The following is a 25,247-nucleotide window of genomic DNA, read 5'->3' on the forward strand; positions in this document are numbered from 1 at the left end:
GTCTCATTCTCGTCTTTTATCTGGGTTCATTTGTGAGGAACAGCACACTTATTGTCTCTCTCTGTCAGTTGTGCTCAGTGGTGGACAAGCGGTTAAGGGCAATAAAGGGGCAATGAAAAGTGTATGAACCTGAGTATTTTTACATTATTCCTAATGCCTACAATTTGGCATTTGTATTTGCATTTTATTTGGTGTGCATGTTCTGCACTGATGAAAACAATATTCATCATTATTCCAGAATTCATGCTCTGGGTATTCTGTTGTTGTCAGAGAGAGCATGTTTTCAAACATGTAAGGATTACTGAGGATATCTACTAGCCTCTTGCTGGAGGGGGGCTGACATGATTATTGAGACAGATCACCTGAAAGATCACTTCAGGGTCACTTTTTGTGACCATGTCAAATCAGGGAAGCTATAGAGTAATACTAATACTGTAGAAATAATACTGTAGAGTTTCTATGTGTTTGAAAACATAGGAGCAGTCAGGATGTTGAAAAACCCTGTAACCACTTCATTCTTATCACCTGAATCTCCAAACTTTTATTTACTGAATGTCTTCTTACGTTTTTATTCTGTCCCTGCAGCTTTGATAAAAGTCATTTACTAAACCTGGTTTGATATATAAAACCAGTCCAGCAAAGTGAAAAGACCCCTGCTTTACTTCTGTAACCAATGCTGGAGTGAGTTTGGACATGGACCATTAGATGTGTTTCACTGTAATACAAACACACCTGCTGTAAACACATACAATGGATCTTTTTCAATGACTGTGTTGCACTGAAAACAATGCAGGTTTGCATACAACAGAGTAGCATTCCGTTACATTACATTACATTGCATTACATTCATTTAGTAGACACTCTTATCCAGAGCAATTTCCACACTAGAACAAAAGTGTATCCATTCAATTTAAACGAGCAACAGCATCAGACCAGGCTCACATCACTCCTAGACCAGTGAGTGTGAGCATAACACTACTCAAGCCCTAAGCACTCCTGCAATGTGTGAGTTTGTATGATGAGACACCTTGGGTTTGATAGCGCACAGATAGCATTCTTGGAAAGTCTCATTGGTCACTCCAGTACTCAGATGTGTGAAAGAACATCACTTTGAAAGGTGTTTTTGTTGGTTTTTGAAAATGAGTGTGTGAACAATGCTGGGTGGACTAGGCTAACTGGTAATAGTGTTAATGGACTGTAAGTAGGGTTTAATATTCATTAATGTTTTAATGCAAATGTTGTCACTGCAGGTCTGTGTATTAGAATAGTATTAAATAATGTTAAATAAAACATGTTTTTGACTTATATATTCACCTATGAAAGGCATAATCAGCCCTCTCTGTTCATACGTTCGAACAATTAAGTGTTCTTGTTGTCATGGGATTAGGATTAATCTTCACAGAGATGACACTGAACTTGGTGAGCAAGGATTCTTCAGAAAGGCCAGCCGATAATTTTAATAAGAGTTTTCAGAGAAAGAGGAAACTGAGCTTTGAGATGGGAATAAGATGCACTGAGTCAACCACACTGCAATGAAACAAACGTTGTAGGCAGAGAGAACTAAACTGGCAGTGTAGTGAGTTACATTTGCACATTTCATCAAAGATCCTGCACAAACCCATAAACTCCCACTAGTATCTTCTTTACTTTTTCTCCAAAAAAGAGACGGGCTAAGGCTTATGAGCAAGGTAACTCAATCCAGGTCCTGGAGGGCCACAATGCCTGCAGGCTTCCACAGAACTAAAACAATAATTCAATGCTTAAACTAAACAATAATTTCAGCGAGGCATCTGTTGTTGTAGTACTGTGTGATGTACTGACACTTGTTCAGATGCACCCTAACATTTTCTGTATGTGCTATTGTTCATGTGGCCTTACTATATGCACTCATGTACTTTTGCTTTGTATGTCACTTGGGATAAGAGCTTTGTACATGAGCACACGGAAAGGTAATTTTTTTTATCAAACCAATCTAGCTTCTCAGTCCAGCTCTGAACAATGTCCTGCACATGATCAAGAAAACTGTCAACTTTGTTAAAAATTTGCCTATTGATGATTGATATTGTAGCTAATTAGCTGTTTTGAATTATGAAAACAAAGAACCTCACTTAGCTTCAGCAGAAGTAAAGATGAGCCGAAAGCAGAGAAACACCCCTGCCACAATACCTGACATCATTAGCAGGTATGCACCTTAATTGGAGGCAGGTGAACTCAATTGCTCACAACTGGCTGCTTCAGACACATTCCTGTCCAACCATTTGTTGTAGTCAGACAAGCTTAATCACTGCTCATCCCACTTGTGGTTCACCAAAGTGAATGAAAAACAGAGATGGCAAACCATTATAAAAGCAAAGTTTAAGTGTAAAAAATGCAGTGCCAAATTAATTCATTGTTTTACCCAGTCCCAGTCAAAAAGGCATTGTGCCATTCCAAACTTGTTCTCTGACAACAGAAATTCTGGTTTGACAGGGTAAGGATAAAAAGTCTAGACTTTGGAATTAGTCCTAAGTGGAACAAATAGTATTGTCTCGCCTTTATTTCTTTAGACAGATACAGATGGCACATTTCACACACAAAAAAATCAAATGTTTAAACAAAGGGTTTTTTTTCTTCCCACCTAATTATCAGCCAGTGAGTGTACAGTGTGTACATAATCAAATGATCAGATCAAATGCATTAGTATACTCTTTTCAGGAACGTGTTACATTTTGAAGCTTTAATCAAAATCGAATTCAATCAAAGCTGCAAGAGATGCATGAAGTGCCAGTCATTTGTATAATCTGTATGCCAGAAATGGGGGTACTATTCAAATTTCAGTGAAAAAGAATAAAATTTGGACAGATGATTAAGAAGAAGGGTTTGTTGGTCTTTTCAGAAGGCCCTATGAGGAAAAACTGGTGTTATACAACATGATTCAAAAAGGTCATCAGAGTAGAATTGCAAAGTGCAAAGTTTGGAGAAAGACTAAAGAGCATCTTAGAATTAGTGGTAATTAAATTTGGTAATTACATTAAGGCCTGCTATTTAAAAGCCAAAGGAAGCAACCATAAACTAATTTTCAAAATCAGTCCTAATGTGTGTATCTTGCACAGACAGTGAGCAACCCCTTGGGACTGCACAGGTAGACATACTGCAATCTTTCCATTCTAGAATACTAATTTGTCCCATACAACTGGCAGCTTGTTGAGTGTTTACCAGTCAGTTGGATGTACTGAGGGTAAACCCATTAATCCATTAATTCAGATGAACAGAAGGTTTGTGTTCTGCAGTTTAATAATTTGTTGCCCATCAGCATTTTCTTCTCTGTATATACTTATTATCAAGGACTCACTTTACTTTTACCTTGTGTTGTGTTCTTAGATCTTCTGAAAAATAGTTCATGGTTGTCTCCTGGTTGCTCCAGATATATGAGCCTTTTTTTCAGCCATGACTGATATGGAGTAGATTATATTCAAGATTCCAAAACATTGAACAGGTGAAGATGTAAGATTATGGGAAGGGGGAGGGGGGATCTGAACACGGTTTTTACATGATTCACTATTCCATTAAAAAAGGAATATCCCACATGTCTTACTTAGTTTTCTCATAACCAGAATGCTGGCCTATTTGGGCTACAGTTATCAAAATTAAGTGTTAACATGGCTGATGTCATAGTTGGGAGTACTTGAACATTCTGGTTAGCAATAGAATATAAATGGATCTAAAGCTAGTCACTGTTTGCCTCCCCTAGCTTCCTCACCAGCACATGTCTGCGTGGCCTGCACAGGTCTGACATGGAGGCAGCAGCAGTGAAAACTGTGCGGATCTGTTGTGTTTTGCTTCTCCAGAACAACCATCTTTGCCAAGCGGAGTGCAGGCAAGGGAGTGTGTGTGGAGTGACATAGTGCAGTGCCGGTGGCTAAATACACACCATGATATCCAAGTGCGTATTTAGGTACTGACTCTAAAATTGTCTGTAGCAATGAACAGCAAACAACACAAATATTTATGTGCAAAAAAAACAACTGTAACATGTGAAAAAGCTAAATGAAAAGAAGAAAATAACCCTCACACATTTTTTAGTCTCTTTTTCTTTGGCCTCTCCAAAACATATTGTATTGTCATTTAGCTATTGTTAATGTGGAAAAACTAAAACTAATTTCCAGAATTAAATCTAAAAGTTGAGGTTGTTTGGAGCTTTGAGGAAGATCTCCAAGTGGTTCCTTTTCTCTCCCTGGATGCTTTGACCCCTGCATATGAAGCTGGTGGGCACATTGTCTCCTCCTTGGTTTCATACTTTTCAGTTCCTCATTTCAAGGACAGATCTGGCAGTAAAATGTATTTGGTTACCCCCCATTAGCCAAATGTTTGAACTCTCTAGGATGTCTTTAGCCCTTATGAAGGACTACTTGAGCAGTATATTAAAGGTCTTTGTAGTAGTGGTCCTGCTTACCGTACCTCATCATGTCATCGATGAGGAAAAGGTTTCATTGAAAACTATTCAGATCACAAGTTACTTTAAACCTAGGTTAAGAGCTCTCAAAGCCATTTCATCATTTACACATTTTCAGAATCTTCTGCTTGTGGATGAAAACGTTTCCACTGAATACCTATTTTTATTTTATTGCCACAGGACAAGTTCAGGCCTTGGAATCTGATTCACTCAAGGAGTAGCCTTCAGATATAATTTTTTTGCCACCTTTTAGTGGATGTAATGTACAGCCCTACAATTTCATATGCTGTCATTTCAAAATTACACTTTTTTGCAAGTAAGTGATAATTTCTTCATATATTGCTTTTAATTTTGTCTTGTTGCTATTTCACTGTGGTACGACACCTAGCCACAATGAAAGAGAGAAATGAAGTACCACAACAAGCTGTCACTTGCAACAAGAATACATGCAAATTACAAGATGTAATCCTAGGGCTTTGAGTCAAGCCTGTCAAATCAGATGATTGTAGGGTTTTTACGCGTGTGTGGTGTAAACAGGCTTTGAATGGTGTAGAGAGGGTAGGGCATGGTGCAGAGCCACGACACTCCTCTGCCTTGTCCGAAACCCTCTCACTCGTCAGGATGAGCTGGATTGGACAGCATGAGGGAGACCGGGAAGACTGCAGATTCTCTATGGCCATCTCCCTGACAGATGGCCAGATATATCCATCACACAGTGGATGTGTTGTTTAGGATTCTTACACATCTTCACAGAATCTGGATGAAAGCAGCAATGCAGAATACAATAGGCTTAGCTAGATTGTATGAACAGCAGTGAAATTAAACAGGAGTGATGCAGCATTGGTCCCTTTGCTCAGCTACTTTGCATCAACTGACTGATGTCGCTGTAATGCAGTACAGCACCCACTTTGGAAGAACAGCGTTTACTAATTTACTCTCATTTCACTCATTACCATTCTTCCTATTGTTTTAAATGGTTGGTTTTGTTGTCCTCCAGAAACGTTGCCACTATTGCTAGAATATATTTAATCGAGAAGGAGCAAATGTGAAGCAAATATTTGAAGGAAATACTGAAGTAATACAGAAGCAAATATTGAACCTGTTTCAGTCTGAAAGAGGAAAAAATCAGTGGTTTTTGCAGAGCTGAATTGTCATGTATCTGTTATGCAATGAACCTTAAGGATTTCCACCACTTGAGTGACAGTTATGGTTTGGAAAAAAAAAAACAACTCACCAGATTTCTTACTTTTTCACAAATGCATGCATGAGGAGGTCTGTAGAACACAGACTCCATATTCACCATAGTTTGTGATGCTTCTGTAATATTCTAGTTAACCAGTTAATGTCTTTTGTTTTTATTTTTGTCAGTAACACTTGTTTTACATGTTGATAGTGACGGTTGCAATGCTGTTTGATTCATTTGCATTGGAACAGGCAGCATTTTGCCACAAACATGCACAATGGACCAAAAAGAAGAACGCTTTCACAATCACAACCACCTCTGCTGTAGAAACACACTTATTTACCCCTTTGTCTCCTGTCGGAAAATGCCGCAACAGGGAACGTGCTTTCCTTACAAATAACTGACAAGTATTGCACACTAGCAAAGGACTTACAAAATTATTTTTTTATCTTTTTCCTGTGCAATTAAAGGTGCCACTAGGTTTGCACAGATGTGGAGGTCAAATTGTTGTTGCAGTATTGTTCATTTTTTATTTTACTTTAAAATGCATTTATCTGCTCAATCTGATCACTTATCTGTAACAAAGGTATACATGCATATCTTCAAGATAACTATATGTTAAAATCCAAAATTAACAAATAAGATTGATGGTGACAATTATTATTAGTATTATTATTATTATTATTATTATTATTATTATTGTCAGAAAATAAACTGTAGTTTTTTAAATGCTTTGACACCAAATCCAAAATAGGAAGGAGTGATGTCTGAATCCAAACTGAGGGGCAAATATCTCTCCCACGGCAAGTGGCTGCTGGGCCCCACCTCTGTAGGTGCAAGAGAGACAGATGGGAAGCGAGATAGTCAGGTGGAGACGGCGTTACAGTCCTGTTATTCAACCTGTGGTGACTCTAATTAAGTCACCAGATAAGGGGCTCCTGTGACATTCTTTTATAATAAATGGTCATTTTTGTTTCCCCTGTCAGCCGCCCGTGTTTTGTTTTGTGGGTAGGTGCGCTGTGACCGCAGAGCAGTGGCTCTGCCCAGCTCCTCCTGCAGATCTGGCCACAGGAAGTATGGGCCCAGAGAGTGAGTCAGATAAACAGACGGCGCTTCCTCTTTTTGGTGAAGTCACCTCCCCACTGGAGCAGAGACTCCTCACTGTGTGCTCTTACATAACCCTGCCCCCGGTGGCCTTCCTCAGAGCGGTTTACTCACCAGAGCCTCTCTTCTCCTCTCGCTGCGACTGCCGCTCAGCCCCACCAACAGCAGCGTGCACACATTCACATGCAGTGCACAGGCACAGCACCATGACACGTTCATTGTCCACCAGGACAGTCGCACTGGGAAGTGATCCACTAGTTAAGCAGTAAACTTTAACACCTCCCTCTATACCCTCTATACCCGATCCTCTCTTTGGGGTACTATGAGAAATCTTCCTTTACTATGAAGTGGTCTATTTTTTCTCATCCCTAATATCGCTACAGGGAGTTTTAGAGACTAAAACATACACATATAACCTGGAGCTAGACTTCAGTACTTCTGTAATGACAGTCTAGAAGATAGATTTTACATATAGATATACAGTGTTTTTATCTTAGTATTCTATTAGATAACAATTCCCTGGTTCTTTAATCATAGTATTGCATAGCCTATATGGGCCTCCAATTTTAAATGAAATACTGTTGCAAAAATATATTCAGGAAATTATCACACATGACTCGGACCTCAAAACAAAAGGCCAATATTTACAAACATAGACTTAGATGTGTAACAGACTTACACAGAATAATATAATCACTGATAATATTTAACAATTATGTTAGCAATGCTGTACTCCTCAAATTTTCTGGAATTTCAACTCTTTGTCCAGAGTTCACCAAGTCAGGATGTTACTGCCTTTCTTCTCTCTGTCTGGCCTCTTCAACTCTGCTGGATTCAGATGCTGATTGGTTAGACTCTGGACATACTGTTCTTTTCCGACTCAAATCAGAACATCTCATGTCTTCCAAGTGATGCCACTGTGTTTTGCTGTTCTGTTACATTGTGGTTAGGCCACGTATGTAGAGAGCTCACAGTTTCTTTTATGAGGATCTGGTTTTCAGAATTCTTTGCATCAGCTCAAGTTTGCTTCATTGCTTTGCCAGGTGGCTTGAGCTACTCTTGCAGTTCACTAGGTGTGATTGAGAAGTTGCAGCTGCATATAAAGTAAAATAGTCTCATCATTTGGATTTGACTTAATGTTAAAATGTTTTGAATAAGATAAATATTCAATATTAAAACAGATAATTTATTAAGCATGCAAATATGATTATGTATGCAAAGGGAGTGTGGTAAGAGTAGTTTGATCTTTGATCTCAAACAGAGCACTGCTGTGTTTTGTTTTATTTTATTTTATTTTATTGTTATTTAATATAGCATTAAAGCTAGCCATTTAAATGGTTAAAATGTGAATGGACATTTAAGTTGCCTCAGATCAAGGTGTCTACAAGGGAATTAATAATAAGCAATACATAAGAGCCTGGCATGTTTGCTGGGGCAGATGTAGAAAGAGGCCTTTATCTGGGCTCAGCTGGAGGAAAATTCAAATTTGCATCCACAATCAACGGATGCTATCAGAGCTGATCAGGGTTCTTATCTTAGCTGCTGCAGCCACTGAAAAGCAGCAGGAGGCCAGAGAATGCAAGCCCCCTTCACCACATGAACTATCAGGAAATTGTATTTGTAACTGTCTTGGTACACTTCTGGGAAAAAAAACTGCAGGCAACAGAGCAGTAAAATTGATGGAAGAGATGCATGGAGTGGCACCTGGTTTTTTTAGTGTCTTCCCTCCTACTACGTGGTGTCCCTTCTCCCAAATGCTGAAGCAGTATACTGCAGGGCTAAGGTGTCCCTTCTTGAATTTTGAAAATCACCATGTATTACTGGTAAGATTTACTATAATCTTCAAAGGAGCCATTGGAGTTTGAAACCACCTGCAATATACCACATAAATAGTGAACAGCACTGCTGTTTGGCTAGAAACACAAGGCTGAGAAATCAAGTCATTCTCTTTCAATCAAGACAAAATGTGTGTTGCAATGTGGACACATCCGAAGTTTCTCTGCTGTTGATGGGAATTTTGCAACACTCCGCACACTTGAGACTGAGATCATTGTCATAGATTAGCAATATACATATCAACCTACAGGTAAATTAGCATATGTAGATGCCAAAGGTTGTTGTCTTTCAGGGGGACAAAGAATTTAGTCTGGCCTGTTCTATTGTGTGTAACCAATGGACAACTAAGAAACAATGTAGTAGGTGTTAGGTATATACATCTGAATATTATGATGTGAGAAAAAACGTTACTCTGTGAGATCACAAACAAGGTGGGCCATTGAAAGACATGCTCTTTGAAATGAGGAGAAAAGCAATAGAAAAAAAGAGGGAAGGTGGTGTGAAAAGACCAAACAAAAGACTCTTGAATCTTGAATCTTGAATGAGTAGTTGTATAAGTGTTTGTATAAGTGCTTCCTAAGACATCTAGGTAGAACACATATATAAACACACACATGGTAAAAGCCCCTCCTGAAGGAGACGCGAATTAGTGATGGATGATGAGAAGGTCACAGAGAGTTTGAAGCCCCTTTGTTTCTTTTTATTTATCCCTAGGCTGCCATTGCTGACTCTCAAAAGAAAGTTAACCCCTGGATCTAAGGCGAGGTGGAATCCAAATACAGCCCCTAAAGTCTATCTGATCCTTGGGTCTTGAGTGTGCATTTGACACAATGCCATGGCATGTCTACCTTTGTTTAGCTGTGATATAAAGCCTGGCCACACCAGCCTTTTCTCTCTCCATGTCAAATTTCTCTCCTTGATAATGCCTGTTGATAATGCTAATGAGTAACTTCAGAGGTGTGCCATATGCATAAGTGGGGAGCACCTGTTTCTGCTACCTTTGCCCTCTCCCTTTGGAATATAACCTACATGATTGTGGAAAAAAATATTTGTGAAGGTTAGTGAGTTGGCTATATGTTTAGCACATTAATGTATGATGTTTTCTTTACAGACCTTATGCACAGCTCTCTGATGGACTGAGTGGTTGAAGACTTGTGAATCTAAAAGAATCATCATCCTAGTGGGTGTTGGAATCTTTATGAAACCGCTATAGTATTACCATGAGATCATTTGAAACGTGTCAGGTCAACATCTGTGGTGCAATGTGGCAGGATTTATGTATCTCCAGAATGCTTTCTCATATGCCATCAGAATATGAATGGCCCTCCATTTGTGCTCCAAAAGCAATGCTGCTGCTAATGTGAAAGCAGATAGAATCAAAGGCATTCGAATTGTAACCCTGTCCCACAAAAGTGGATTTGCAAATGAATTCTGTGGCAATCACGTTATGGGCATGAAATACTGTACGCCACACACCTTATGATAGGAAGTTACATTTCAGATCCTCCTAAAGCTCAAATGGGGATAAAGGCATTGCTGTGGAATGTTGTTCCACAGTTCCATTTTCCCAAGTGTTAATTGCTATCATCTTTCCTAATGTAAATGATTATCTCTTATGATGGTACAGGATTACAGGATTAATCAAAGGCACACAGATATTTCTAATTGCATAGTATTGCAGTTTACAGTTGGCATTATTTACCTGGGATTGTAACATGAACCAGCAGCATCGTTCTGGCCTACGTGTATAAAAAGGAACATGCACAGAGCGCAATCTCACTGTGACTCCTCTATTTTTGGGTGTTGGCAGTCCCAACTTTCAACAAAATAACAAGGTGACTGCTTATTCTAAGTGGCAAATTTGCATGCTTGGAACTGTAGCTTCAAACGGAAGCCATGTCATGTATCTCAAAGGCTGCAAATGGATCGCATTTAACTAGTGAGAAACCAAATGAATATCTCACACCTTTTTTCCCACCTAAGTGATACATCAGAAGGTGATATGTTAAAAGTTGAAAGACATTATCAGCAAGCACTCTTATTCGTAGTAGTAACAGCTCCTTACATTTTCAGAGATCTTAACTTATGAAATCTGTGAAAGGGGGGGGGGGGGGTGTCAACATGTGTACTCATTCGTACAACGTGACTTTTCTAACAAAGGTCACACTGAATTTTAGGTGATCATCCCACCTGAGGGGCTACAGCATTGTCCTCATTCTTTACACATGGAATTTTCATCCATTTACATGATTAACCGTTGTACCGAAAGACAAAACTGACAAGACCCTCTTCATAACTCATGCTGTTCTTACTGTATATCCGCCTCCCATCTTGTGAGAGCTCATTGGACGAATGCTGGGTCTGCTGCTCTCTTCACCTTTCTGGGATCAATAGTCACTGATTAGCTCAACTTCACTATTTGCTGTACAGTGCTACTGTACCTGAGGGGTTTATCTTTGTATTTGTCAGTTCCCAAAAGTATGCCTTTCATCTCTCCATGCAATATATCACAACTGTAATGAGTGGTGTGGAACTAAAAAGAAGGAATGGAACATTACTGTTATATGGCAGCGGTAGAGTATTTCAGGCCAGCAAAGAGGAATGAGCCGGACAAGCTGACACAAAATAATATTTTTTTTCCTCAAGGAGAAACAATTTGGTTGTCTAGTTGTCTTATCATATTTTGTGTTTTCTTTCCTACCACTTAAAAACTGTGCCATGCTATTTGTGTATATCAGCCTCTATTCATATTGCAAGTTTGTATGGGTTCCAAGACAAGAGATGTGAAAAGAAAAAGAATGTTCCATTCCCACTCTAATAAAATATATTTGTATGTTAAGTTACAGCTGTTTTGCTGATCACTGGCTTTACTATTATGCAAATTCACGATGAAACAGCCTCTTAGTTCACCGATAAGATAGCACGTGCAACTTCCATCAACGTCAATGGATCATGATAAGGCACTGAAAACAAAAGTTGGCACAAGTGACGTTTTACTTTTTCACAGCAATTTTACTCTTTTTTGATGTACAATTGTACTTGACAGCACAGCATAGGGCTCCATTAGTTAGCCTTGAAGCTGAATTCCCGAGAATTGATGCAGGTAACAAGTGCAGTACAAACAGTGGAGACATGGTTAAATAACATGGTGAGGGAATGTGTGTTATAAAGGCTAGCATTCAGTGGTTGGCTCACTCAGTTGCTCTTCTCTTTGTTGATACTGGTTGAGCGATATACCACTCTATATTCAGAACACAAAGGGAAGTACGCATCATTTCTGAATACGCTCATTCCCAAGGCTGTCATGGCATGCTAAAAAATTAAAAATGCTTTGTTAGTTCTCCACAAACAGTAATCAAAACAAGCATTTGTCAGCAACATTGATTGAAAAAACAATACTTTCTTGCCCACTGATTCTTTCTTCGGTTTGAATAGTTGTTTTTAGGAATAACTGCCAACAAACAGTTGCGATAATGCTACCATTGGTTAACTGCTGTCTGTGTTTGTACGGTACATAAACAATTGGGATTGTGTTCTTATTTCAGATTCCAGAAAATGTTGGTTTTTAAGTTATAGCAAGTTTATTTTGGTGTCTTCTAAATATCCATGATTTGTGATAAACAAACCAATTGAGTCTTTTGTATCCTGTGAGTGCTGTTTTCCAGCTGTCTTCCGTATTCCTTTCCCACAGTGTCTCCGGTGACCTGGCTCCAAGAGCTGCATAGCATCCTGTGTCCCAGGGTCTAGTAGGGCCTCATGGTGAGGGTAAAACATTAAAAAGTCATGTCCTTCCCTTACTGAGGTTTACTAACTGTCCCGCTTTTCAGTTTTGCTGGACAGCCTCGTGAAATGCACAGCATTCCGAGAAAGCTGATTTTTTTGTAAATACTGTGGGCTGTTACTGGAAGCATTTAATTGAAGAGGAAGCGTGAAATTATTTGGTCTTGATGTGAAACGGACCACTTTTTTTTGTGCTCAATGGCAAGTGCTCTTGGCAAGATGCAGTGTGGCTTTTAACCCTCTCCCTCAGACCAGTACAAACAGCTTGCTGTTCTTGATTGCTTGTGATTGATTATTAGTCCCGGTCATCCATCAGTCCTGGTGTGTAACCTAGGAAAAATGCCCTCCAGGTCCCTGCTCCCCCCTTGACTGGGAGCGTGACCACCAGCACTTTCATGGCCCTCAGAGGGGGACCCCTGGGTGTTCATTGGTACTGGACGGTGGTTGTATCATAATAAATGGCTCCACATGCGGCTTTTCACAAATAAAAATGAGGGCTAGGAATCCCCAGAGGAGCCATTGACTTCTGAGGTCCAACCGCATGTCCTAGTATAAACAAGCATGCATTCACTATCATCAGGGCTGTTAAGAGTCACTTGGATCAGCCCCACACATTTGATTTACTTGGCAACATGTTGAGCATACCTCTTAATTTCCTCCACCAGGGATTCTCGCTGGGGGCGGATTGGCCCCCTCGGGACTTCGACGTTAAACGAGTCAAGAGGGGGTGTTGCATTTTGATATTATCAGCAACATTTTCAAAATGCTCTTGGTCTTTCATGTGCGTTGAAAACATTGGGGCTATTTTGAACAATCAACATCTTTCATGCATTCACCTTGCTTTTAATTGCATTCATACAGCTTTTAATCAGATCTGCAAGTCACTAGAATGTGTTTTGCCACAAAACTACAAAGGCATTTATTTCAGTATCAAATGCCACCAATATGGGCTAGCTCAAATACCTCAAATGCATTGTGGCAATGTAAACTATTCAAAGGATATTTTTCCTCTTGTGCATTCATAAACAATACATGTGAGGTCTGCAAAAAACCTGCACTACTACATTTAAAAAGAGCTTTCGATGTCATATATATTTTACTTAAAGCAGATGTCATGTTGATGATCTATGCTGAAATATCATTTCAGTGAGTAGCTATTCCCATACTGCAGTTGAGCAATGCTAGAACAGTCTGATAAAAACATCAACTGACACACCACTGAGTGATGCTGCAAATAGGGCCTAAATGTAGAAGTGTGTTGCCAGTGAGGTACCTCTCTCCACAATCACCTGAACTGCCACTGGACCCCACTTAATCCTGACTGACTCATTTTTAAAATCATGCATAGGTCTATAAACCTGAATAAAGTGATTCTACAATCAATTCAGCAGTGACTAAATATGAATTATTACATCTTCATGTAAACTATACCCAAGTATTGCATAATAATTAGTAATGATCATATTGTTTAAATCACTCAAATGAATATAAGTGCATCTGATAAGTAGTCTTTCTTGTATACAGAAATCGAATACCTATGCAGGTTAGCAATAATGCTTTGGTGCACATTCTTCCACAAAATCCAGAAATTTTTGAAGAACACGGGAATAAGAAATGTTCACCTGGGTCCCGTCTGAGCATCTGTGTTCACAAAATGGTCGCAGGCACCAAATCCATTCTTGAACAATTAGGATCATTTTCTAATGGCAGACCTCCTCTCCAGTGAGCGAGGCGGTATTAATGGAGCATAACTGGAGCTGGCAGGACAGCAGCATTCTTTATACCCAGAGTCTGGCTTAGGGACAGGGATCCAAAGCTTTCACAGAGAAGGGCCATTCCAGCAGGAATAGTTGCATCTCTGCTCTGTTTGTTTAGATTTTTAGTAACCAAGGCTGTGTGCTTTTAAGTACAGCACTTAGTCTTTCTAACCCCCCAGCTTGGCATCCAGACTCTCCTCGTTCTTTAGCACCATAAACCTTTTGCAATCACTGTTTACTGTCCAGTGTGAACTTCGATATACTGTCCTCTCTCAGCTGAATATCTACAAAAAGGTTAAATATCAGTACAGAAGTATCCGTAAGATAGGACATACATTCAAACGTTTATAACTCTGGCTGGGGCTTCTCTCCATCACTTGATTTCTCTACCTAATGATCACTTTGGCTGTGACAAGTTATAATTATAATGATTTAATGTGTGACAAGACAGTAAAAAACAGTTAATCTATCACCCAGTTTTATGTCATTAAGAAAATGCCGGATTATTAATGTTCTGTAATATTAACATATAAAAATCCAGAGTAAGGTAATAAGGAGCATCTGCTCTTTGTCACTGCAGTGTTAAGGTTGCAGTGGAGGCTTTTGTGCAGTGAGAGAGCATGACATGTGGTGCTCTCTGTCTGTTTATACTGATAACACATTGGACTGTTGCCTCTGATTACATCTACAGCAGAAGCAGTATAGCACTGCCAGTAAATGTCACAATATTCTCTGAAAAATTATGCTTTAGCACCCCGCGCTGTTGCATTGTCTGGCATAATTGATTCCAACGTTTGTCTGTTCTGACTGTTTCAACTTTTTCTCCACTCATGAACCTTGATCCTAAAATATCAGTTGTAGACTGGCAACTGACCTGAGACATAAAAATGAGATATCATCCACACTGCACACAATAAACAATGATCCATCATATATTTTGTGTGTTCAGTATTGTTTTTGAGCTGAATCCTCAGCTCTTTAACTGGTCATACATGAATGAAGGACAATTAACTTATTATTAATTGTCAGAAAAAAAAAGCCATACCAAAAAGATGTACTAAAGATGCACATTACTGCAAAAGGATTGGGTGGTAGGAGACAAATCCAGAGAGAAGAAAGTGGATGCTGCTGTTGATGGTGAAGAGGAGCCGGAGGAGCCTGAAGTCCAGTCAGAGCTCTTATCTCCAGGATCAGCGGGTGTCAGTGGGAACAGGGCGGAGGTGGTGGGGGGCCTGATAAAGACACAGTGGAATCCTCTCTGCACCTGGAGGGCCACAGCATCCGTCCCTGTGGTCGCCGGATGTCCTGCTGCTCACAGATAGTCGCTCCCTGGCCCTGACAAATCAACGCCTCGCGGCCCACAGAGCAGAAGTGGTGGCACAGGCAGTTTCGATTTGATCGCCAAAATAACCCCCTTCGTATGCATGCATCTTTTGTTCTTGTGAGGGCTTGTTCATCTGTAGAATGAAGAGAAAAAAACAGAGATAGGAAGAGTATGTATACGTACATATGTTTATAAAGATGTGTATGACCATGACATACTGATTCTGGTGGAGTAGTAGCATACTATACATCCTGTTCCATCCCTGATGGCATGGTGTTATTTTTTCATGTTACTGTTTATTACAGGACTCAGTAAACCAACATACATAAAAGACAATATCAAGAAGTCAACAAAAAGCTAGTTTAAAAGTGTCCATTTGCATGACTGTGCATGTAGATGTACAAGTTAACATTATTCATAATTGACATAATTTTAATAGTGGTATCAGTAAATAATTGCACTCAAAATCTTGCTAAGCCCTTGCAGCTGCATCTTTTAATTAATTTGCCTGAAGTTCCATAAGTGGCCGAATTCATTTGTGTGCATTCAGGCTGTTGACTGTAAGTCTGCTTGAGAATACGCTGACACATACTGTGTACAATCAAAAAATAACAGTAGGACTGACCTGAAATTCTGCACACAGGTGGTGGGTAACCAGACATTCCTTCCAAGATTGCAGAATCAGATTATCATCACAAACCACTTTCATGTAGGTGGTTTTGTCAAGTTTAAATGCTATCAAGGGAGGCTTCCTAAATCAGAATTCAGCTTCACAAACATTTCAACCAAAGCATCCTTGAAATACGCAATTTTTTCACAAATGATTGACTGAGATGTGTAGAATGACTCTCCAGTCTTGTGCTTAACCACTTTGGTGTGGCCAAAAATACTGTTAACTGAAACAGAGTAATGTCTTTGAGAAAGTCAACATCAATTGCCGGGTATGAACCCAGCAAGCCTTTTTAAATCAGCACTAGATATTTGGATTATCTTTTCAACAAGAATAATGAAACACTGATAAAATATTTTTGTAATGTATGTGCCTGTGTCAATGTATTTCAAAACCAACACAGATTAGCAAATATTCCAAATTGGCTGGTCATGAACCATTTCTGTGAACAAATACATATCCAGAATTTTCTGTGAAACATTTTGAAGAAGGTCATGGCCAGTTTTTAACATGACATTTCTCCCATGCTGACAGGCTGTCCTGTCCTTTCCTCTCCAGTACCCTCCAGTATCCTCAGAGTAGTTGGTAACAAATGCTGAATATTTTTTTCATATTTTGTCTGTTTCTGCTCACCACGTTTACAGTTAGAGGTTTATAACCGATTTCTTTATTAATGGCATGCACAGACGCACAGTCTTCCTCAAGAGTGGAGAGGAAGTGTACTTTGTAATATGAATAGGAGATGGAAGGTTGAAATACACAAAATACATCTGCATTTCCAAGATGTTGAATTAAAGAATACATATAAATGTATATATACATATATTTTGTAATTCGCAAAAGGGTCTCTTTTGATTCTAAGCTTTACCAAATATTGCTGTCAACCCATCCTCTGTCACCTTGTGAAAATGTATCACAGACCTCTCAAATACAATGTGCACATGAACATGGAACTTGACCTTTATTTGGACCATGGAACATGTTCTTTATTTTCATGAATTCATTGCATTTGTACTTCAATCTGATGCAACAATTAAGCTTGGTGTGTACTACAGATAAACTGCATTTTCCACAATTTACATGAATCATTATGACATTTAATATGGCCTACAAAACACAGTAAAAACCACATTTTTATTTTAGTAAGCCACATTGTGACATTGTTAAACACATGACAATCACCATTTTCATTCCATTACTGACCTTCAAAAGGCAGAACTAGGTCTTTCATAAACAAAACTTGGACTTCCCGGCTAGCAAAACTGTAGGTTATCAAACCTTCAATGTTCAATGACACACCACAGCACAGCTATAATGTACTTTACAACATCATTCTAGAACATGATATTATTGGTTTTTAAAAGTCGTCACCCTAAATTTAGGGACAAAGAATTTATAGAGTTGGACGTGCTGACAGAGCAATGCTCCAACAGGGTTATTTGTGGATGGACAGTCCAGTATTTATATCATGTTGCAATGTTGTAATAAGCAGCTTATGTCAATCACTTAAGGGTGTTATTACCAGTAACCTTACATTTCCTTCGACTCCCTACTTGAAACTTATATAAGACCGCAAAGGGAGATCCACAGCGTGCTGTATCCGTGTTTTTGGAGGCAGTCTGCCCTGAAGCCCACACACAAATGTGACCTGAAATAATCCTTCTTAAACAGTATTATTATAGGCATAGCCTTGTTCGTCTATTAGTTCATGCTTACTTTAGTTTCTCATGATTTCTGTTATTCCCTATAATTGGTGTAATTAGTGTGAATGGTGAGTGCCCTCTTATTTCTGGTGCAGGAGTTAGGCCAACTCTCCCATTCTGACACCATTCCAATAGCAAAATAATTCTCTAGTAACATTTTCTCCTGGACCAATAATTTAGTAAAAAACAATAACCCATCATGCACTGTAGTATAGAATATTTTGTGCAGGTTTTTTAATATGTTTGTTTTGGTTCTTTGTATACTATACTACACAGAGAGTCTACAGGAAAACTGGCTTAAGAAAGATATCCTGCAGCACCATGTATTAGTTACTACAGGTAGAATAACCAATAGTTTGTCCATGCCATCTGGTAAATTATATTTTGTCAAAAACTGTGGATTTCTTTGGGGATTATAGCTGTTTATCTGATGATGAACATGTTATAATATGTAATAAACATTTAACATTACCTGTTATAATATGCAACTCAAAGTCTGACCATTGTCTGCTACATAAATGATATATGCAACCATTCATAGAAAACGTTATATATCTATTTACTAATTTTATAGGGAAAAATTTCCCTTCACCAGAAACTGGTGTTCATGACAGCAGAGGAATTGAAGACAAGGCTAGAGACAGCCACAGTCTTCTTCTTCAGTAGTTTTGCTTTGTTTTATGGGGAGAATAGTGGATCTAATGGATTTATTCTGACACATTCACAGAATGTTCTAAAGGATTCCCATCAGGACAGAATTAGTTGTAATATTCAGTACCCTTTGTTCCTGTACTAGAAATGTGCAACATATGCTCTACACAGTTATTGTGCAAGAATTACTATTATTACTTTTCAGTAACTGAGAGAGAAGTGAATACTGAACTTGACGATTTGTTCACATGGGATTTCTAAGGTTGTTTTCTTCAGGCTCTTCAGGATTTTTTACAATTACCATAGTGGAAGTGTTTGAACTGAATGCAAATTATAGTGAATATAAATTATACAATTTATAAATTACAATTTGCTTGCTTTTTTTAAAGGCCTTTAATAATTATTTATTTTTTCACAAGGGAGGCAATAAAACTTTTGTATGTCGTATGTGGGATATGATAGTCTATTAAATATGTGAGGTAAAGTGGCAGATTTGCACTTAACAGAATGGATTTCATTTGGAAATATTTCCATTTATTATAGTAAATGTCATCCTGTAAAGATGGGTAATGGATATCTTCAGTCTCTGTCGGTGTGAATTCAGTGCACAATGGGCACATTATCAGTAAACTTTTTTTTGCATTCTTAATTAGTTGAAATTCCTCAGGTATTAGATGAACATTGTGATTTCCAAAGGTATCTGTCATTCATGTGGGCAGCCACTGCTTACTCCTTAAATGATGGGAAAAAAAAAATCACAGGATGGAAAAAATGTCAACGTGTCCAACAACAGGAAGCCAGTGCTGAGCACGGCAGCGATCGTTGAAGTAATCAGTATGTCCCAGATGCAGTCTCAGCTCCGTGTCTGTGGTTAGTGTCTTCATCACTGTCCAGCGCGTCACTTCCCAGCAGCGGGGCTCAACTCACGCTGCTCTTCTGGTAAAGTTCCTCATGCTTCCTGTCAATCAGAACTGACAGGTCACCCAGAAGACCGCTCTGTCCCTTTCTCATTCAGTGAGTGTCACCCCAGCACGTTTCTGCAACACTATCAGTTTACCTAACTTACCACATTTGCACATCTTTGGGGAATGAATTGTACAGTTTGTCCAGGGGAAATGAATTACGTTCAAACATGAATAACTGTTTAAAATGAGGAAGACTTCTTCCTCTTGACCTCTAGACAGCCCCTGATTTCACTGTTCACAGAGCTCCTTCTGAAACAACAGAATTACTGTCACAGACTTTCAATTGTAGAATTCCATTAGTATTGCTAAATAATATTATTCTGTTAAATGAAGAGAACAGGGTACATTTATTGAGTAATTTTAGGAAGCCTGTAACTACTGCTCTCAAAGCTTTTAGAAACATATCCCATCTCCACTTGTGTTAGTATTGTGTTCTGTCATTCACAATTTTCTTTGAAGTAAACTTCCATCAATATTACAGGTAGACCTTAAACCTTAAGGTCATAGCTGCCTTAACCCATGAAATCAAAGGCAATCAGTGTATGAAATAACTAAAGGTAAATTTAATTTTCAATGGCATGACAGAAATTAAACATTTCAGCAAAAAAATGCTCCATCTTGTGATTATCATTTACCAATAATGCATAGAGCATTCAACATTCAATAGTGAGGTGCAGGTTTAATCTCTGCTTGTATACAGGCACCTAGCATGAAAATGATGAATACACCCATGAATAGTTGTGTGTTTCTAATTAGCCTTCATGAATGAGTTTTTTAGAGGCAGTGATATAGCATGGGGTTATCACATCAAGGTAAACACTTCCACTGTAGTTTGTGGTCAAACCCTCTTTTTTTAGTAACACAAATTACAAATAGTTAGAAGTACAAGTTACAAATAGCAAAGAATGATAAGCTACACAATTGCTCATAAAGCAGTAATGCAAGTCATTAAGTATATTGCCAAAGGTCAAGACCTCTAACCAGTGAATAACAAAGTGAGTAATGGATGTACTAAGCCATGAACAAATTATGTGTTGTTCAGCTTAATGCAATGAATATTTATTGAAATGAGGGAAGTGTATACCTTTACATTTATCATTTCTCTGTAACTGTTTTCATTTGTTTTGTTTAATAAATAAAAAAGAAAACTAATTATCTGACTAAACTGCACCTTTCGGCACCAAATTCTCTTTATCCTAATTCTAAGTTACGAAAATCTTTTTCAGCATGTCACGAAATTGTGTAACAGGTTCACATATTATACTATGTGGATAGATTTACTTTCCATTCCCCCTTCTCATGAACAGGACATATGAACAAAATAACAATCAATTAGTCTGCACTAGTTTTAATACTAGTAAAAATGGATGGAGATTGTTTGTTAGACTTTGTTGCACGTCATGCTGAAAGCTTATCAGATATTCGTATTATATTTTTACATGTTGTTTGTGTAATGATGAATTTGATTTACTGCATTGCACTTTTGAATTAAAGGCTTATTATATGACAAGAAAATTAACATAGCCATGTGATGTTTGACAGTGGGTACAAATCATTAAGAAACCTGACATGTTTTTATTGATTCATACAGAGGTTAGATTTCTGCCTCTATTTAAAGGTCAGCATGTGATATTAGCAATGAAGATGATCTGTGCTTGTTTGTGCATACTTATAAAATCAAAATTATTACAACAATGGCTGGCTTACAATAACAGGCTTGCTTTCTTTGCACATTGCAAAAAGGTGTTTTGTGTGGATCTAAGGAATTTAATTATACAGAGTGAAATGTTTTCATGAATTCATATTTGTATTTCATAAGGAATAGAGCTGTTCACTGAAGCAGTAGGGGTTCTTCCTTTTTTCCTTCTCTTTAAGTATGTCTCACCTCCAAGACCTAGTTGCAAAACTTATACTTTAATGGGGCCAACTCTGGAAAATTGTAAGTGTTGTTACAGGGGTGCCTATGATAGCCAATTTCTGGACGCTTCCACAAAGTTTGAAATAATAGTTCCTGAAAGGAAGAGTTGTTGTGTGTCTTCCAGTAACAGGCCGGCGAGCGATGACTCAGTGCGGACTCTGGGGTTGGCCCAGCAGGGTCCACACCAACTGCTGTCCCTCTCCCTGTGCAGGGTGCAGCATAAGGCAAAGGGGAACCGAAAAGGGCTGACGACACAAACAGGCTTCTCTCCATTCTTCCCGTTTGTGTTTAATTTGGGACAGCTCAAGATGTCATCTGGCACTGGTTTGCATTTATGAGCCCTTCTAGCAGTGTCATATATAGCTATGATACTCCACCCATGGGGAATGTTAACGTTTTTAGTTATTCAGAGTGTGTTCACTTCAAGGTTGCATCACCTCAGCCAGCGCCCTCATGTAAGCAGTTATAGTTTGTACAGTTGAAAACACAGGCATGTGATTACCCTCTCGCATTTTGCCTGAGTTAAAATTTGTCTGGCTGAGTTCAGAACTCAAACTGAGTTTTAATGTGAGTTTTCCGTTATTTGACTTCTTATAGGTAAATCAAGGAAGAATCCACACTTACAGTCACCTATGAAACAGGGAATAAACAGTGACTTATAGTTTTATTTTATTGTTACCAACTCTATTCAAGCATCTCAGATTATGTACATATTTTAAATGATCAGATTTGAGATCACAGCAAATAAAATAAACTGTAGTAGATGTATTTGAAATGAAACAAGAGGTGTTTCATTTTTAGATGTACTACAAAACCATAAAGACATTGCCTGTGAGAACCTTGTGACGGGCAAAATGGAGAAGTGCTTATTGAATTAGCTGTATGGGAGTGGAGCAGACTGACTTTCTGTTGATCCCCATCAAGTTCCTCTCTCCTGCAAAATTGAAGCAAACAGTTAAAGAGGCATGTTCATTTGTTCTCTTGCCTGATGCACCAGGAGAGCAGTGCTGCCGAGGAGGGGCAGTGAAAAACCATCTTTCTGACAGTCGCAAAGATCATGTCAGGTGACAACATATGGAAAGAGCGATTATTGACGTGATGTAAATGAGACCTTAAATATTCAAACTTTTTTCAAGACAGTCCCTCTACAATACATTGCAAAGAATTCCTCACGCTATGTACTTGTACCCTACACTCCAAAGAGCATGGGTCCATTACAATAGCTTTTGATCTCTTCTATTTCTTTCCAGCAGGAACCCTCTGACCATGATCTTCCTATTCTAGACCTCCAGGTCTGCCCTCTGGCTGTTGTAGGCTCTTCCTCTTCTGCTGTTTTTGTCTTGACCCTGTCTTGTGATGCTTGATGTGGATTTCCTATGAATGTGTCCAGTCCACCTCCACTCATTCATCTTTTTCACTTCCTCCACAGTTACCTGGTTAATTATCTCACAGTGTTCCCTTGTTTATTTTGTAATTATGGTCAGGATTCATCATAAGCATCTGTTTTCAATATGTCTGTACATTTTTGTGGATTTTTGCTTGTTTTTTTTGCCACGTTTCTGAGTCACATACAAGCATGTACTTAACATTGGAGTTAAAGAGTCACAGTTAAAAAACATTGCTTTGGTGCTTATCTTTAATCACCAGACATTTTGCAAACTCTTTGACAGTGAGTTAAAGTAGACCAATAATTTCATGTTCTTGGCAAAGGCAGAAAAGGCAATGCATTTCAATGGAAAGGTTATGTATTTGTTTCAGTGTGAATTCATGTAGCTCTGGGTATATCTGAGGTACAGCTATGGCATGGACAGAATGAAGCTTCATAAATAATACATTGGTATGGTTGTGATGTTCTTCTGTCTTCAATACACAGTGCTAAATGAAATATATAGAACTACAAAATAATCTCTGACTATCAGTATAATATGCTGAGGTTGCGATAATGCAGAGAAGGAAGGGTTGAGGACCAAATGCCCTTGGAGACAGGAAAATGGGTAAAAGACATTGTGTGATTGATAGTTGATTTGTTTTTTTTTCTGCAAAGCTCTCAGTATTGTGGAAACAATTTCTATCACAGCAGTGTTGAGGTCCTCCTCCTGAATTCTAATTTCAACATTCCCAGCTGTTATTATGGACCATACTGTCATGAAATGACTTTGACTTAACAGTACTGTGGAAGGAGACACTTTAGGGGAAATGAAATGGAAAGTGCAATACTGCTTTTTGCAATATTGCTTTGATTATTTATGAAATAAGCATAAATTACAAGTCCTGAACAGAGTCTGCTGAAGTAATGAAGTAGTTTCCATCAATGTTTATGTCTCTGTAGTTTCAATAGCTCAGAAGATCTACAAATCCAAAATAAGCTATGCACATATTGTTTATACAGTATGTCAATCTGGTGTCTGTCAACATTTAACATTTAACTTTTTTGTATTGACTGTACAGTAATTGAAGGAGTTAATGTATTGGCCTATTCTACCAAGATGGTGTTTATGCATTCAGTAAACTGTTTAATTTTTGCAAGGATGAAAACTTAAGCCAGAAATCTGTCCTTAGGAGTAGATTTGGGAAGAGATACACGGCCTATTCATTTTACATTTTTGTTTTATTGTGACATGATCCTTATATTCAATCACTATTGTTTAAATTCCAGCCATATTTTAATTGTTTACACATAATGTCAAAAATGCACTGAAACTGAAACATAACTATGCACAGATAGAGTACGTAGTTAAGGAATTGTTACCATTGGTATGGTGACATTGTTCCGCCATCCGCCATCCATTAATCACTGTGGCACACATGCATCTATAATGCAGGAGCTTTACAGTACAGCTGTACAGGTTGTAATTCATTTGAATCTGTTCATGTTTTTTTTTTTTTTGAATGACAATGCTATATACACTGTCATTGTAACATACAAAACATCATATATCATCAACATATATGTGTGTGTATATCTAGAATCATTTCTTTTATACAACGGGGAAGATGTTTTGTTTTCAGTAACATACTTTAAGACAGATCTTGTTTGTTTCTTAAGACCGTTGCTTCATTGCTTGTCTCTATTTCATTAATTGTCACATACTTTGGGAAAAGGAAATACCACCATAACAAAAGTGAAATAGTATGTTCTTTCATTGAAACAGGTCAGACTCTGGCATGTGTCTCATGAGCATAATATACATTCCAGCCCAATGGCATTCACCTTTATAATTTGTTTGTATAGTACACTGAGTCAAACCTACATAAAACATGTGCACACGCACATGCATCTATAAACACACACAAACGCATGCATACCCTCACACAGTTTTGTGTACACTCACATATGCACATATATACATACATGCAAGAGTCACGTAGTGACAACTGTCCCCTTGCATTTCCAGCCTGTGTTGTGGCTGCACCCAGCTGTTTCCTGGGTACTGCATACTCAATAGTGTAGAAAGTATGAACAGTGTACCCTGGAAGTGTCTGTTGCTTGGTCTTCCAGTCGCACCACACACACCGTTCTCTGTCTGCCCCAGCTGCCATTTGAAAACCACCACTCTGTCAGCTCTACCCTAGAATCACTGAGTGTTCGTCCAATACCGCAGACTATGTTCTTTACACATTGCAGACACAGTGTGACATAAAAAGGAACAAGAAGAGAGGACGTTCTCTGCTGTTGGATCCCTGGGCAAATGGGCTCCTTGCAAATTACAGCGTTCAATAAAAAAACCAGCGCAGGCTGTCATCTGTGAAATAGGCTTTCTCTGAGGCTCATTGTAAATTGGTTCGACAGCACAAGTGTGGGATTCATCATGATGTGTTTGGCTATATTTCATTGGTCTGTATTATATAGATATTTACACATTCTAAACAGACTGGTATTGGAAAACAGAGTCAGGGTGGTGTTTTCTTGAGGGAGATTGTTTA

Source organism: Megalops cyprinoides, chromosome 8 (genome assembly GCF_013368585.1).
Source record: "Megalops cyprinoides isolate fMegCyp1 chromosome 8, fMegCyp1.pri, whole genome shotgun sequence".
Lineage (NCBI taxonomy): Eukaryota > Metazoa > Chordata > Actinopteri > Elopiformes > Megalopidae > Megalops > Megalops cyprinoides.